This window comes from Tetrao urogallus (assembly GCF_951394365.1).
Source record: "Tetrao urogallus genome assembly, chromosome: 10".
Classification (NCBI taxonomy): Eukaryota; Metazoa; Chordata; class Aves; order Galliformes; family Phasianidae; genus Tetrao; species Tetrao urogallus.
In genome coordinates this window covers 5,557,315-5,571,148 of record NC_136823.1, presented here as the reverse complement: position 1 = coordinate 5,571,148, position 13,834 = coordinate 5,557,315, and the positions used below count along the sequence as shown (strand labels likewise).

At 40.8% G+C, this 13,834-nt stretch overlaps 1 protein-coding gene across 2 annotated transcripts in view; it reads left to right on the top strand.

Annotated features, from left to right (window-relative positions):
* Positions 1-13,834, top strand: part of IQSEC1 (IQ motif and Sec7 domain ArfGEF 1) — a gene marked incomplete at both ends in the record, with an annotated part of 310,805 nt that overhangs the window by 234,083 nt on the left and 62,888 nt on the right. The window lies entirely within an intron of this gene.

Below are 13,834 nucleotides of genomic sequence, written 5' to 3'. Positions count from 1 at the left end.
ATACTTGAGAATTAGGTTATGTTGTTTATTTTTATTGTTTTGGACAGTATCTTAAGAAAATGTGTTGATGAAAGTGATGTGATGGCGTGATCAACTGTCAACTCAGCAGTTATTTACTGCTGGTGGTGCAGCAGTTGGCCTAAGCTAAGAACGTCAGGTTGCGTGGAACAGTTTTGTTTAGTCCTGTCTCATATTAACTGCTTTGGTTTCTGTGATGTCTGCTTTGTGTGACAGCCTTCAGAGCCTGCCTTCTATACTACTTCCCTCCTCCCATGTAAGGAGAAAAATACCACCCAGTGTGAGTTAGAATGAAGGAATAGGAAGTCCTTCTAAGGTGATTACAGGTTACTTTGTTATTCCTGAAATGTTGGAAGTATTCCTCTTAATGAGTTACAGTTTTAGTACTTTCATGTGGTGTACCTTTATGCTTAGCTAGTAGTCTGCCTTCTCTGTAGCTCTGTGAACAGAGGATCTTCCTACCCCCAGCTGCTGCTGCTTTGCTGATGCTGTTCTGCTTTGACTCATGGCAGGATATTGCAGAACTGCGTTTTGTATGATGTATGGGTATGGAAATTCTGTTCGTAAATGAGATTCCTTATTTCTATTAAGTTAATATCTTTGCCTGGATCTTAGAAGTGAAAATGAGACTAGTAAATTGTTCCTGTGAGTTAAACTGCAGTGAGCATGAAAGCAGAGCTGCTACCGCCCCATCCGAATGGGTGCTGCACCCACTGTGGGCAGCAGGAGCAGCACTCCGGCTGAGATCTTGAGCTGTTAGAAATCTGATCTTCAGCAGTTTTCTTTTTTTTCATTTCTCCTTTTCCCAAATGTTTTGCTGCTGCTAGAAGTGAAAAATGAAATGATTCAGATTATTTCCCAGTCACCACCTCGTAGCAAAGCTGTGGTCTTGGCCTTCATTGGTCTTGATGGAATAGGAGAGCTCAAGTTCCTAGTTCAAGATAGAAAACCCCAAGCCCCCTGTAATGCTTTGATTTCATCTCCTACTTCAGCCAGGGTGTCTCTTGAGTAGAAAGGTTGAAACTACGATAGGTTATAAATGTGAAAATATTTTGTTCTGTTTATGAAAAAAGTTTGAATATTGCAGCTATGGGGAAAAAAAAAGTCATCTAGACTGAGGCACCTTAGCTGGAATTTTTAAAAGCCAAGCCCTGTGTGTTAGTGTGAGGCGGGTATTGTCAAGATCACAGCCAGAAATTGGGCTCTCGATGCCCTTTGCTGTCCTGTGAGAAGTACGATCTGTCTTTGAAAGTCCCTCCTCAGTCCTGGATGGAGATTTCATTCTTCCTCCGGAAGCTTTGAACCCTGGCTTGGTTTCAAAGGCTGTTTATTTCTTTAAAGTAGTAGCCTGCTTGTGATTTTCAGCAGGTTTCTGGAGATCTCGGCCTGTTGTCCGCGGGGAAAGCAATGAGTACCACGACCTGTCAGCCAGGCTGGTTAGCCAAGGAGGACCCTGATGAGCTGTGCCTTGCCTTGTCTGCGCATAAGAAGTGCTTTATGAAAGCCAGCTTAGTTTTAGATGTAATGTTGGCAAACGCTGCCAGGAAAGGTACACTTGACTTATTAAAACAGGCACTATTTTTCAGACTTCCACTTACCAGATTACTACCAGCTGCTACTAATACCAAACAAGCCTTTAGGATCTAAAACTCATACATGGAACTGTGACTGTACAGCAGAGCAGAAAATCCTTGGAGTAATCTCAGATGATGGCCTGTCCTCTTAATTTTGACACTTTGTATGTTACAATTATTTTAATATAATTTGACTTGCATTAATATGAAAATATTATTCCCATTCCCTCAAAATGAAACATTTACAACAGCTAATGGTGTATTTTGCATTTTAAAATTTTATCTTGTTAATATTTATAAATTCTTGTACAAAATGCACTGGCATTCAAGGCACTAATGTAGATGTTATGATTTCCATCAAAAATAATATAACAAATGTGTAATCTGAAGTAAAAAGACAGTAAAAAAAAAAGTTATCTTTTACTGCACACAGAGAAAATAAAGTAACTAAAATGTGATTTCTGTGGTTTGGAAAATACAAACTAATAGTTATTCAGTATCCCACGTTCAGGCTTCTCATCAGCTGTACCAGCTGTTAGAGAACAAAACCACTTCAATTTCAATGGAGCTGCAAGGTACTGGGCCAAGGTTGGGCACTGCTGAAGATATTTACTGCAGGTTTTTCATTCACTGCCACTTCTCCCCTAATTCTGTGTGCTCTTTTGCTTCACTAAGATGCATGCTGGTTTCATTATTCACCTATAAATCAAGAGTAACTTTGAAACAGACTGTATTGGAAAACACAGATGAATGGTACTGCTAATAATAATCTGTGATATTTCATGCCCTACTCTTGGCTATCCACATGTGTATTTTTACATTCAGAATGCTCTCTTCATCTGAGAAGCAAAGCACCTTAAGGTGCTTCAGGCTTTTGTTCAGGGCAGGCATTACACAAAGCTGCTGTTCTGTTTCTCCAGGCTGCAACAGGACGGCTTCAATGCAAATTTTTCAGTGAAAGAGAGGCACCTTGCTTTATCATTCTGACAATGATCATAAATTGCTCTCTTGCCTGGCAGGAGCAGCAAGATGTATCAGAGATTGGAGGAAAGATGTTTTCCAGAGTAAATCTTTATTGATAGGCTTTTACTTTCCTGCATCAAAACTTAAGCAAACTGCATAGTGTGTAATGTACAGCATAGATCACCTGATCTTTAATGCTTCCATATGTACAAGTGACAACTTAATCAGTGTGGGAAAAGAAGCTGTGGAAAGGCAAGCAGCCCCAGCAGGCTGACCCCAGGAAAGCCACAGCTGCCTGCGCTGCCCTCAGTGGTTGTTAGCAGTGTCAGGTAAGGCAGTGCCCAGGATGTTTTAGACTGAAGTGCCAGATTTATGTGACTAGAAAGAAGCAGGGATGTATATATTTCTCTAAGCCACGTTTGTTTTTGTTTTCAGCAAACAAAGCTAGCAAAGTTTTATCTCTTCTGGTGTTCTTGTGAAAGCTGGCTATAAATACTGAACTGAGCTATTTCAGCAGAGCCTTTGTTCCACCTCTTTTTTTAGCACCAGTCTCTAAGGCTATTGTGCTTCCTTGCACTGCAGGGTTCACCTGTAAGGCTGCTGGAATTCTTCACATGCTGACCTTTTCGTTCTACAAAAATGTAAATCCATATTGAGCCTTTTATCATGAATTGCAAGCTTTATTTATTTTAATAAAATGGATTGGAAAATCCATGTTATTTCTACCATTTCAATAGAATCAGAAGGCTAAATGAAGAGGGCATATTCCCCAGAAAACTTTGACTTTATTTTTTGAGATTAGTTGCTGCACATCGAGCTTTGGATTTACAGCTGGTTTAGGAAAGGTCACCAAGGGCCACCTATAGGCTTATAGGTTTCATGTTTGTGCATGTTGTGTTATGCTTTAGGTGTACATTTAACCACATCTATAGGCATAGGGATCTGCGTTCATTTGAGCCTGAGCTAGCCAGTGTGGAAGCATACTGACTTCCCATCAGCTCCATTGAAGCCAACGCTTTTGCTGATGGTGAGGAGTTTGCATCTGGTTATGAGTGCCACCTGCAATGTGTCTGTTGGTTGAGCCCATGGAATATTAGTATTACTTTGTGATTGTCTGCAGCAGGAGGACCAACAAACAGCTTCCTGTTTTTGGAACAAAATCCAAACATGTCTGAAAAACTGTTGTGATAGCGTGGCAGAAGCAGGCTGGGTGACTCCATTCTAACAATCCTACTGACATCCAAACAGAGAAAATGGAGCAGGGAAAGCTGTGAGCATGGCTATGTGCACCAATTAACAGTGTATATGTAAAATAAAATAGTTTTTTAAAAAACAGCTAATGCAAAACACCATACTAAAGCAGCAAAAAACCCTCATTTCAGCATCATGATGTTTTTGTCTGGCCTCCTGATTAGACTATGTCTGACCACACTTTATAGAAATGAACCAAGATGAGATGCTTTTTTTGTGCCTTTGCCTTTCCCCTGGAGGGGAGCATTCTAATGGCTCTGGTAAATTGATTAAATTAGGTTTTGAATGATACAGACTTTGAACATTCAGTGTATTTCTGGATGTTTCCTATAGCAGAACCTAAATTGCTTCAGGCTTTTGTTCCCTGTCTGGGATTCTGCCATACCCTTCCCTGCTTGCAGATCTGTTTGAAGCACTAACTGTGCTTACAACCATGCAGAAAGCCTTACTTGCTGGAGTTTGTGTCTGAATTCTGCAGCCTTGGCTTTCATGTGGAGCCAGAGCTTCTCTACCTCCTCCATAAAACACAAAGGGAATTGCCATTCTGTGGGCCACAACCACACACGGGTCAGCATGATCTGAGAAGCATAAATGCAGAAATATATTCTCCAAGATGAAGCTCCCCGGGAAACCTTTCTGAAAGCTCATTTGCCTTTCTTTTTATGTTTATACTGCGTATTTGCAGACTCAGGAGTGCAGTACTTCACGTGGAACAAGTGTGTGTGAACACATGGGAGTGCAAAGCTGAGTGTTGCAAGAGAGGTGTTGTGGGCAGAGAGAACCTCACATGCATTTGGAATTAGTCTGAGTAAATCCCTGATGTTTTTATGTAGTCATTTACTGGCTGCAATAGAATCCATAGCTGACCGAAAGTTATTTGAAAAATTTATAGAAGTACTTGGGCTTTCTATTAACAGTTTTAGAGTAATTAATCCTTCATTTTTTGAAAGAATTAATGAAGAACACGTGCCATTCGATTCCCTTGCATGGTGCCCGTAGCATAATGTAAGCCATGCAGAGCATATGCAGAAGTTTTCAGCAGATGTCTGCTCAAGAGCGTGTCTTTGACTTACAAGGAGATCTCAGTTTGTGAGCAGACAGTACAACTGGTGTTGAAAACGGGGGAGAAAAGAGTGATCTTGGATGCTCATACATAATATTTGCAAACTTAGGAGAAGCAATGAATGAGTTTTTTCTTAAGACATATGTTCTGTCACACCATTTGGATGAGAAATAACATTTCTCATCATCTGGACAGAAACAGCAGTGGGGTTGAATACTGGGTCTGCATGGAATACTGTGTGATGAGTGCTGGTGGTGCCGGAATTCAGTGCCTTTTAAGTATTTTGGATTACTGGCTTTACACACACGTATGTGTATATATGCGTGTGTTTGACTGAAGGGAGGGTAAGCCTAGATTTGTTAAATGAGTAGTTTTCTTTCGAGCTCTTATAGTAATGTTCCAGAGGGCTGACAGGTCAGCCTGAGGGGATTTAAGTAGCACTGAATGCTGTGTCGCAGTGTGGAAGGCTTCTTTTGATAGTAGCATTGCTGCTTCTTTTCAACAGACCATGCTACAAAGCAATGTAAAAACAGCAGTGTTTGAATGCTTTCTATGGGCTTAAATTTTATATACATAACATCTCAACTCTGTAGCATTGAAAGATGATGGCAGCTATGAGAAGTGGCTGCTGAGAGAAATGTGTTTCCTTTCAACTTCCATCTGCAGTGAGGCTGGAGAGTCTTGTCTGTCTCGTTCCATCCCAGGGCTCAACGCGGTACTGGACAGGAGCTCGAGCAGAAATAATGTCCTCTCAGTCACTCTGTCTTGGGAAGGGCTGCATGAGGTCCATAAGTTGTGCTTACACAACATCCATTTTACGGAGAAGTCTGAGGGTATCCATGGTACTCTTTTTACAGTCTTCAAAATGTATTTTTTTCTACAGAGTTGAGGAAGAATCCATTTGAAATAATTCCAGCTTGGATGCTTTGATTATTTCTTTCCTTCTGGCTTACTGGAGAGTTCTCAAAACAATTTAAAAAAGAAAAAAAGTTCACGAGTATTTCACTACCAGTGAAAGCTAATTTCATCAATTAAAAACAAAGAAAAAACAACAGAACAAATGCCCAAACACCATCCTGCTATCAATACTGAATGTAACTCTTATCCTTAATATATACAGAATATGCTTGCAAGTAGACATTTAATATTAAATAAATACAAGGGGGCATCACTGGCTTAAATACCAAGATAGGTTCTGTTGATCTGATAGGCAAGGTCAACACAAAATAAATGACCTCATTTGTATTAGCCCAGCTAAACGCACTGTAGTTTACAACATGCAGAAGGAGAATCGTATAGATAATATGCATCTTTTCTACTGGTCATGCATCGGAAAAGTTATTTGTTGACACTCATTGTGATTGGTAGCCAAAGATTGCTACATGATTTGGAAGAAAAATCACCAAAATGGCTGTGCAGGAAAGAAACTGGGTGCATTTTAGACACATTAAAGTAATTTTGCTATTATCTTTGTAAAGTTTTTCGTAACTATTGACATAAGAAGCATGAATTATGTTGTCAGTGGAGAATAGTTATTAAACCAATGCAGAGTGCAAGATCAAAAATTCTGGACCTTTTTTTTCTGTAGGAAGAAAAATATCATTACTGGAAGTCAGGTATGGCTGACATAATTTAAACTGATTGAGCAATACTTCACATTTCAATTACTTTGCAGTTCATAATTTAAACGAGAGATGGCATAATGTACAAACTGCTGATCCAATCAAGTAAATGCAAAAGGTTTCTAACATTTTTTTGAGCTACATTAATATTGATTTTTCTCCCATCTCAAGGAAGGTAGAAGTCTCTTCCTGTGCTTATGTACAGAATTTTTCTGTTGAACCAAATGTACCAGAATTTTTCTGTTGAACCAAATCTTAGCACTTGTCCTCCAGTTATTCCATTCTTTTCAGAGGGATGGAAAACAGGAATAACCATGGCATTATGCATGTTCAGAAATAGCTTGGTGTTACCAGGATAGCCATAGGTAACAGTGGATGTTCTCACTGCACTGCACTTCTGTACTCCATGGGTTATTTAAGGAGCATGTCAGAAGTTGGACTGCTAGCTCAGCAGGCTGCTTTTGTGTGAGAGGCTTCAGGCCCAAAGCAGTCTGCTCATGGTGAACAGAATGGGCTGTTTGGACAGCAGTGAGTATTATAAATGTCCCTTTAGGATTATAGAGGGGGATTTCAGAGGTGTGGTCCCTGTACAGCATGGCTGGTGATGTTCTCAGATGCCATTTGGGATCTGGAGGGTCAGCTGGGTTTGCACAGAGGCACAGTGGGTGTCGTGTCACTTCATCTCAGGTTTTTACCAAGAGTGAAATACCTGCTATACTTGAAAATGGGTTTCCAGAAAAAAAAGTGTTACTAGTCAACTCTTTAGCTTCACCTTTTTGGTTCCTCTGCCAATGTGCTGCAGTCTCCTATGTATGTGCATGGTGAGTTTGCACCTCAAGCTTAGCTTTCCATTTCAGTTAGAGTAAGTGTTCAGCTGAACAGTTGGTAAAACAGCATTCATACTAGAAACTTTCTGTGGTCAGCAGTGACTTTCAGCCTATGAAAGAGCCCATTTGATCATCATCTGTACTTGTCATACCTGTCAGGCCCATTAGATCGAAAAGCCGTGGGCAGGTTTCCGTACAATAACATTGGCTGGAACTGGATCCTCTCTTACCCTGTGCCAGTTGTGTTGGATTCCAGCTGCACGTTGCCGGCCATGCTCTGCCCTCAATTACCACTGGGCAATCCCATCCACAAATTAAAATGTTTCTTGTAATTTAGTCTTCTGGATTTTTGATCAGCAGAGCTTTAAATGTGCTGAGAAAACTTCTACCCTGGAGTAGGAGGAAATCTCCCTGGTCAGTTAACATGAAAGGATACCAAGTGATTAAGTGCCAGTGCTTTGCAGTCCTGTGTGTGTTGAGCTAAGGAGGAAAAACTGAAGAGTTCTTTGCATCCAGAGCATTTTTCCTTCTTGTTAGTGAGGATAAGTAATGCTGATACAAAGTAGTTCACTGAAAATTCATACAGTAAGTGCCAGAGATCACCCATTTACAGCACATTCTATATTATTGCTTTTATTGCTTCTAGCTCATTTTTATTCATCAAATTACTGCACTTTTATAGCATGGACACAAGGAAAAGAGAGGAAAAGGAAGATTTTGCCTCTTTATGGTGGCAGAGAAAATGAATTTACATTGAAATGACTTCCTGTTTCTGATTTCCCCATCCCTGGAGGCATTCAAGGCCAGGCTGGATGTGGCTCTGGGCAGCCTGGTCTGCTGGTTGGCGCCCCCCCTGCACATAGCAGGGGGCTGAAACTGGATGATCATTGTGGTCCTTTTCATCCCAGGCCATTCTATGATCCTATGATCTCTAGATTGCTTAGCATCTTCTCCCTAAGACACCTGAGGGTGATTCTTACCATAAATCAAGTGGTTGCATCTGAAATTCCTTGTGGGTACTGATTGTTGACTATACCATGTAATTAATTAGTATAATAATTTTCCATTTTCTTTTTGTGTAGGTTGTAGATGAGTCTTAATTTATTAATATTTGCTGTGATTGGGTGAGAAGTTAAAAACTCAAAAGTGCCTTCAGTAATGGAATGTATTGCAAAGTAATCTTATTGTTGTGAGTAACAGGAACGTAGTTCTCTTTGCCATTTTGCTTTTTGAAGGGAGTGATCAAGATACACTTTTGCTTATGGCATAAGGTCTCCTGTTGTGCACCTGAGACCTTGTGGGGCGAGTGGCAGCTCACGTTCTGCAGGAATTTTCCTTCCAGTAGTGGAGGGCTGCTGGCAGGAGGTTCTGGTCAGAGATCCCTGGCTGGCTCTTCACTGGGACGTGGCAGTGCTGGTTTATGTTGTTCAATCATTCTTTTTAGACTTTTTTTTTTTTTTAGATGTAGGTTCAAAACTATGACAGTAGTAATCAGTAATTTCAGAAGATGAACAATTAGCATCCTGCTGTCTTACCATTATCTCTTCAGTAAGTGCGCAGTTGTGCCGAAATATAGCCTTGTGCAGGACGATCTTCAGGAGGTTCCAAAAGGAAACAAGTATGCTGTTCATCCTTGAACAAACATGTACTGTGTATCAGTGTATGCAAATTGTTCCTTCTATTTTCCTAATGTTGCCTTATGGAAGTTCCAGGCAAATGTGGTAGGTGCTTTTTAAGGGGTTGTTCCCCAGCAGTGATCCCAGAGCATTCTATGTGTCTGGCCATGGCCCAGGAGAGGTGCATTGGTTCACACCAAAGGCTTTCAGACAGACTTTCCCAGTCCCCGTTTTTCCTTAACATACCAGCATAGGTCAGTGTTAGAAATAAGATCATTTGAAGGTACATTTTGATACAAGTTTCCAGCTAAGTGTCTGATCTATACAGGCACATCCAGTGAGGCAAGCTAAGGGACAGTATTAAGGAGAAATCTGCAAGAGCGTACTGGAACATATTTAACCCTCCTTATACTTGAATTTATCACTCCGTAGTGATACATAATGTGCTTCTAGATCTCTGATGCACTGCATGTAAATTCCTGTCCAGTATCTAAAATTTCATATTTTCTGATCGTTTGTTTCCTCTTGTTTAACAATGTCTAGAAAGGTAATGTTAAGCTGTCCCACTCTGGAGTGTTGCCTCCCCAGCTCAGAAGGAGGTGCATGGTAGGTGTGTTTTCAGTTACTGGAGCTGAGAGGTGCGTGGTGCCCACTGGCAGGTCAGTGAGGAAAGCACGTGTCCCATCTCTGTCACCCAGTTCTGTCCTGCTCTGCTGCGCCAGGGCAGCTTGGCACATGGAGCTCAGGCAATACATCAGGCTTCCCTGTAGGAGTGAGCAGTGTGGCCCAGTCTTTTCTTAGAATTCATTCAGACTCCATAGGGAGGACAAAATGGTGCCCTCTGGTCTCAGGAAACTGCAGAATAAAAATATTCCCGTTGCAAAGCTATTTATTATGCTATTTATTGTGTTTTGGGATGGAATGTTTCTCTTCTGAGGTGTGTGTTTATTGGTTTCTCTTGTATTTCTGCTTATTTATATCTGGCTCAAAATACCATTCAAAGTTTCTATTAGCTATAAAAGTTACCATGGAGAAAGTCAATATTTGTTTGCATAATTTACCCTAGGACTGAATGCCATTTCCTCCATTCCCCTTCTTGCAGCTGGTCCACATAAGGGTTTTTATGGCTACTGAATCGAGTTCAGGGACTTATGTCAATTAGTGGAGGTTTATACTTTGCTACCACACACAGTGCTATTGTCAACATCACAGCTGTTTCCTAGGTTATGTATATATAGAGGGTGACCTTAGTACAGTAGCTCGTTTTGCAGTGCGGTCACTGTTGGTGAATGCAGTTTTGTGTGCTTCTTTTTTCCTTAGTGATCACACTTTGCTGCATCCTAAAAAAAACTGTAAACATCAGACTTGCAGTGAATTTTGTGTGAGGGGCTCTGCAGTGCCAACTGAGTGGTTTGCAGTATTGGGCAATGAGCATAAGAGTGTGCAGCAGCTAAAAAGTGGCATGTCTGTAAATATTCCTGGCTTTTAATTTAGGCTTCCGAGTGATACAGTGCATCTTCATGGTGAGATGTTTAAAAGCAGACAAATACCCTTCCTGTGTTCTGCATTGTGCAGGGGTCCACTAATGCTGAAGCCATGAAAATATTTTACTAAAATACTTCTAAATACAACATTAGGTCTGTGATAAGACTTTCTCCTTAATATTCTTAGTCATTTGTTTAAATAAGCAATAAAAAAAGTCATTTATTTACCTTAAAATTGGATTTCCATCAACTGTCATATAGATATGTGTGTGGTATACATGGGACATCTACGTATATATAACACATACATTTTTTATATATGTGAGACATTTCAGTGAAGCTTGTCAAAGAAACCATTTGAACTTAGTGGTTGCTATCAGAATAAACAACTGTAATGCAATCTGAGCTTCAAGTAGAAAAAAATACTGGGTTTAGAGTGCTACTTGCAGGACATGGAAAATATGCACTTCTCCATACTGTGTGCTGCACACATGACTTCTCAATATAGCACATTATTTAGCCAGATGTCACTAAAGCTCATATGGAAAGGCACTGTTTTATACAGAACATAAATTAGCAACATTCAGATATTCACTTTAATCCTGGCTGATAATTACTTTCATAGCCTTCAGGCAGTATTTGTGGAGTTGGGAATTCTTTCACATTCTTTTTTCAAAGGAACACAACTGTGTTTTCCAGAATTAGCCAGTATTCATAAAGCTGTGTTAAAAGTAGTCATTTATTGTTCTGCTTGGCTTTTGTATAGGTACAAAACACAATGGGCATACACAACTCATCTTACTGAAATTGTGAATAGCTTAAACAGGAAAAGAAAACATTCTAAGCAAACAAAGCTGGGCTTTTCTTGCAGATTGAGAGCTTTTGAGACGATGCTGATGACATGAAGCATAACTAAGTGTTGTTAATCTCAGCTGTCTGCTAAGCCCAAATAAACGCTTTGCACAGACAGCACATTATTACTGACATAGAATGAAAGTGGAAAAAAAGAGGAAGCTGCAGGAAACCTTTTCATGTTGTGTATTTTTAAGAGGGAGCTTGACATCCACTAGGTGCTTCAAGAGCATTAATATGCTGTGTATTAGCTGCCTGGATTGTAGGGATCATCTCAGTGTTCTTATTTTGTCCAACCTCATTTGAGGGCTTTTCATTCGGTGACAAGCTTGCTAACTGCTGTGTGGGCTGTGTGTGCAGTTTGCCATCACCCTGTGTCAGTGGGTTTCCTTAGGGCTTTTTAGCAGTGGTATTTAGTCGTGCTAAAATACCCCAAATCATAATAATGTTTTCACTGTAGTCTCATTTGGAGATAATACTTGAAGGTAAAGAACAGCAATGAAAGTTTGTATTGCTTTTCTTCTGTGCCTTAAATGGGTCTTACGGTTCTAACTGCTACTTGCAACTGTCCTGCACAAGTTGAAACTTCCAAATTTCACTTGCCGAAATCAGATCTGTTTTGAATTTCTTCATGTCCTGCTCTGCATCAAAGAATGAAAATGTGTCTGCAAGAAAGTTAGGAAGCTGCAGAGGTGACAACCAGAGTCCAGGGTGAAGATAAACCACATCTTTCAGTGGCAGTGATTTATCTGGCCATAAATGATAGAATCATAGAATGGCCTGGGTTGAGAAGGACCACAATGCTCATCCAGTTCCAACCTCCCTGCTGTGTGCAGGGTCACCAGCCAGCAGACCAGGCTGCCCAGAGCCACATCCAGCCTGGCCTTGAATGCCTCCAGAGGATGGGGCATCCACAGCCTCCTTGGGCAACCTGTTCCAGTGCCTCACTGCCCTCTGTGTGAAAAACTTCCTCTGCACTTCTTCTCCTGTATAGGAGAATTAGTTCATGTTAGTCATTGGTGTGTCTCTCTGTGAGATCTGCTGCTTTGGAGCATCAGTGTGCATCAGCACAGACCTGGTGATACCACCCATGTTTGGCAGTGGCACTGCAGGCACAACCAGTGAGATCCTGGACTGGGGACTTCATGTCGCCAGCCCCCGCCTCCCAGTGTCTGCTGTGCAAAGAGAACTCTGGGTTCACTGGAGGATGTGGCGCTCCAGGTGAGAAAAAGGTGGAGCCTGTCATATATTTTGCTCTTCAGTGACAAAAGACTATTAGTTGTACCTCAGTATCGCCAGACTTGCAAACTGCAATCACCTTGTATTTGCAGTACAGAGTCCTTAGGGATTTATTGCCCCTAAGAATGCAGACCAAAGGTCTTCCTCTCCTTTTTATTCTGTTTTGATATACAATTCCTGGCAATAGTAGAGTGGCCTTCTTAGCTTACAGATGAACTCCTTTCCAGTGCGGCTCTCTGGCTCCTTGTCAGTGCCTGCGCTTTTCTTGGGGGGATTTCCAAGCATCTGCTCTCCTTCTTACCATGGATTTTTACAAAGAAGGTGTTTTCTCTTGAAGAACCACTGCTTGCTGTTGGTAAACTAGCTCGCAGCTTGTACTGCTCAGGCACAGCTCTGCTGCTGGGGTGAGTCACGGCACCGTGTGTGGATGCTGAGGGTCTCCTGGTTGTGTTTCTTTCTTTTTTTTTTTTTTTTTTTTTTTGAGAGAGAGAGAAAATTTGCATGTAATTCAAACAGAAATTAATAATCACACAGGTCTATGGATCTGTCAAAAGAAGCTTTGAATTGCTTAGTAATATTATAATGATATGTAGCTAATAACTGCTGACTACTTTTGAACACCAGGAATGTCTTGCTGTTAGCAGCACTAAGGGAAGCGGCGGTAGGCAGAACGAGAGAATAAAGGATCCTCTCAGAAGCAGCATGATGGGTTTTTCATAGTTCTTTGTAAGAAAATTCTACATGCTGTACTAAGAAAGAGTGCTCTCATATCATTTCTTTGGATGTTGTTCCTATAGATGTAAATATTCAGTATTGCAGAGTATGAAATATCATTTACAATAGCTTTCCACACAAGTGTGGGTTTGGAAGATCAACTGCTGACTTTGAGTCACAAAATCAGGTCAGAGTACTGACAGCAGAGAATTTTCAGTCAGGAATCCTGGCTTTGGCGACTGGTGTGACTGTGATCTAATCCTCTTTATGCTTTCCTATTTCCATCTCTAAAATGTTGTGTGTTTGAATGTTCAATGTTTACAACTTGCTGTAGCTTTCTGGGTTGTCTTGTTTGCATATGCTGCTTTACTAGATTAATCGTAGCATTTAATAATGTTTTTATCTCTGTGGAAATTCTCTCCCTCCTTCCCCCCTCTCCCCCCCATCAAAATCAGAATGTTGATTCAGATCCACCAACCAGGCCTAAGGAGAGAGTTTGCTACAGACTTCAGACTTTCACTGGCAAGGTTTCCTTTGAGGAGTGAAAGACAGACCCTTTTCTTTCCTCACTGTCAAAAGCTGAGTGTCTTGTTTTATGGAATGGAATAAAG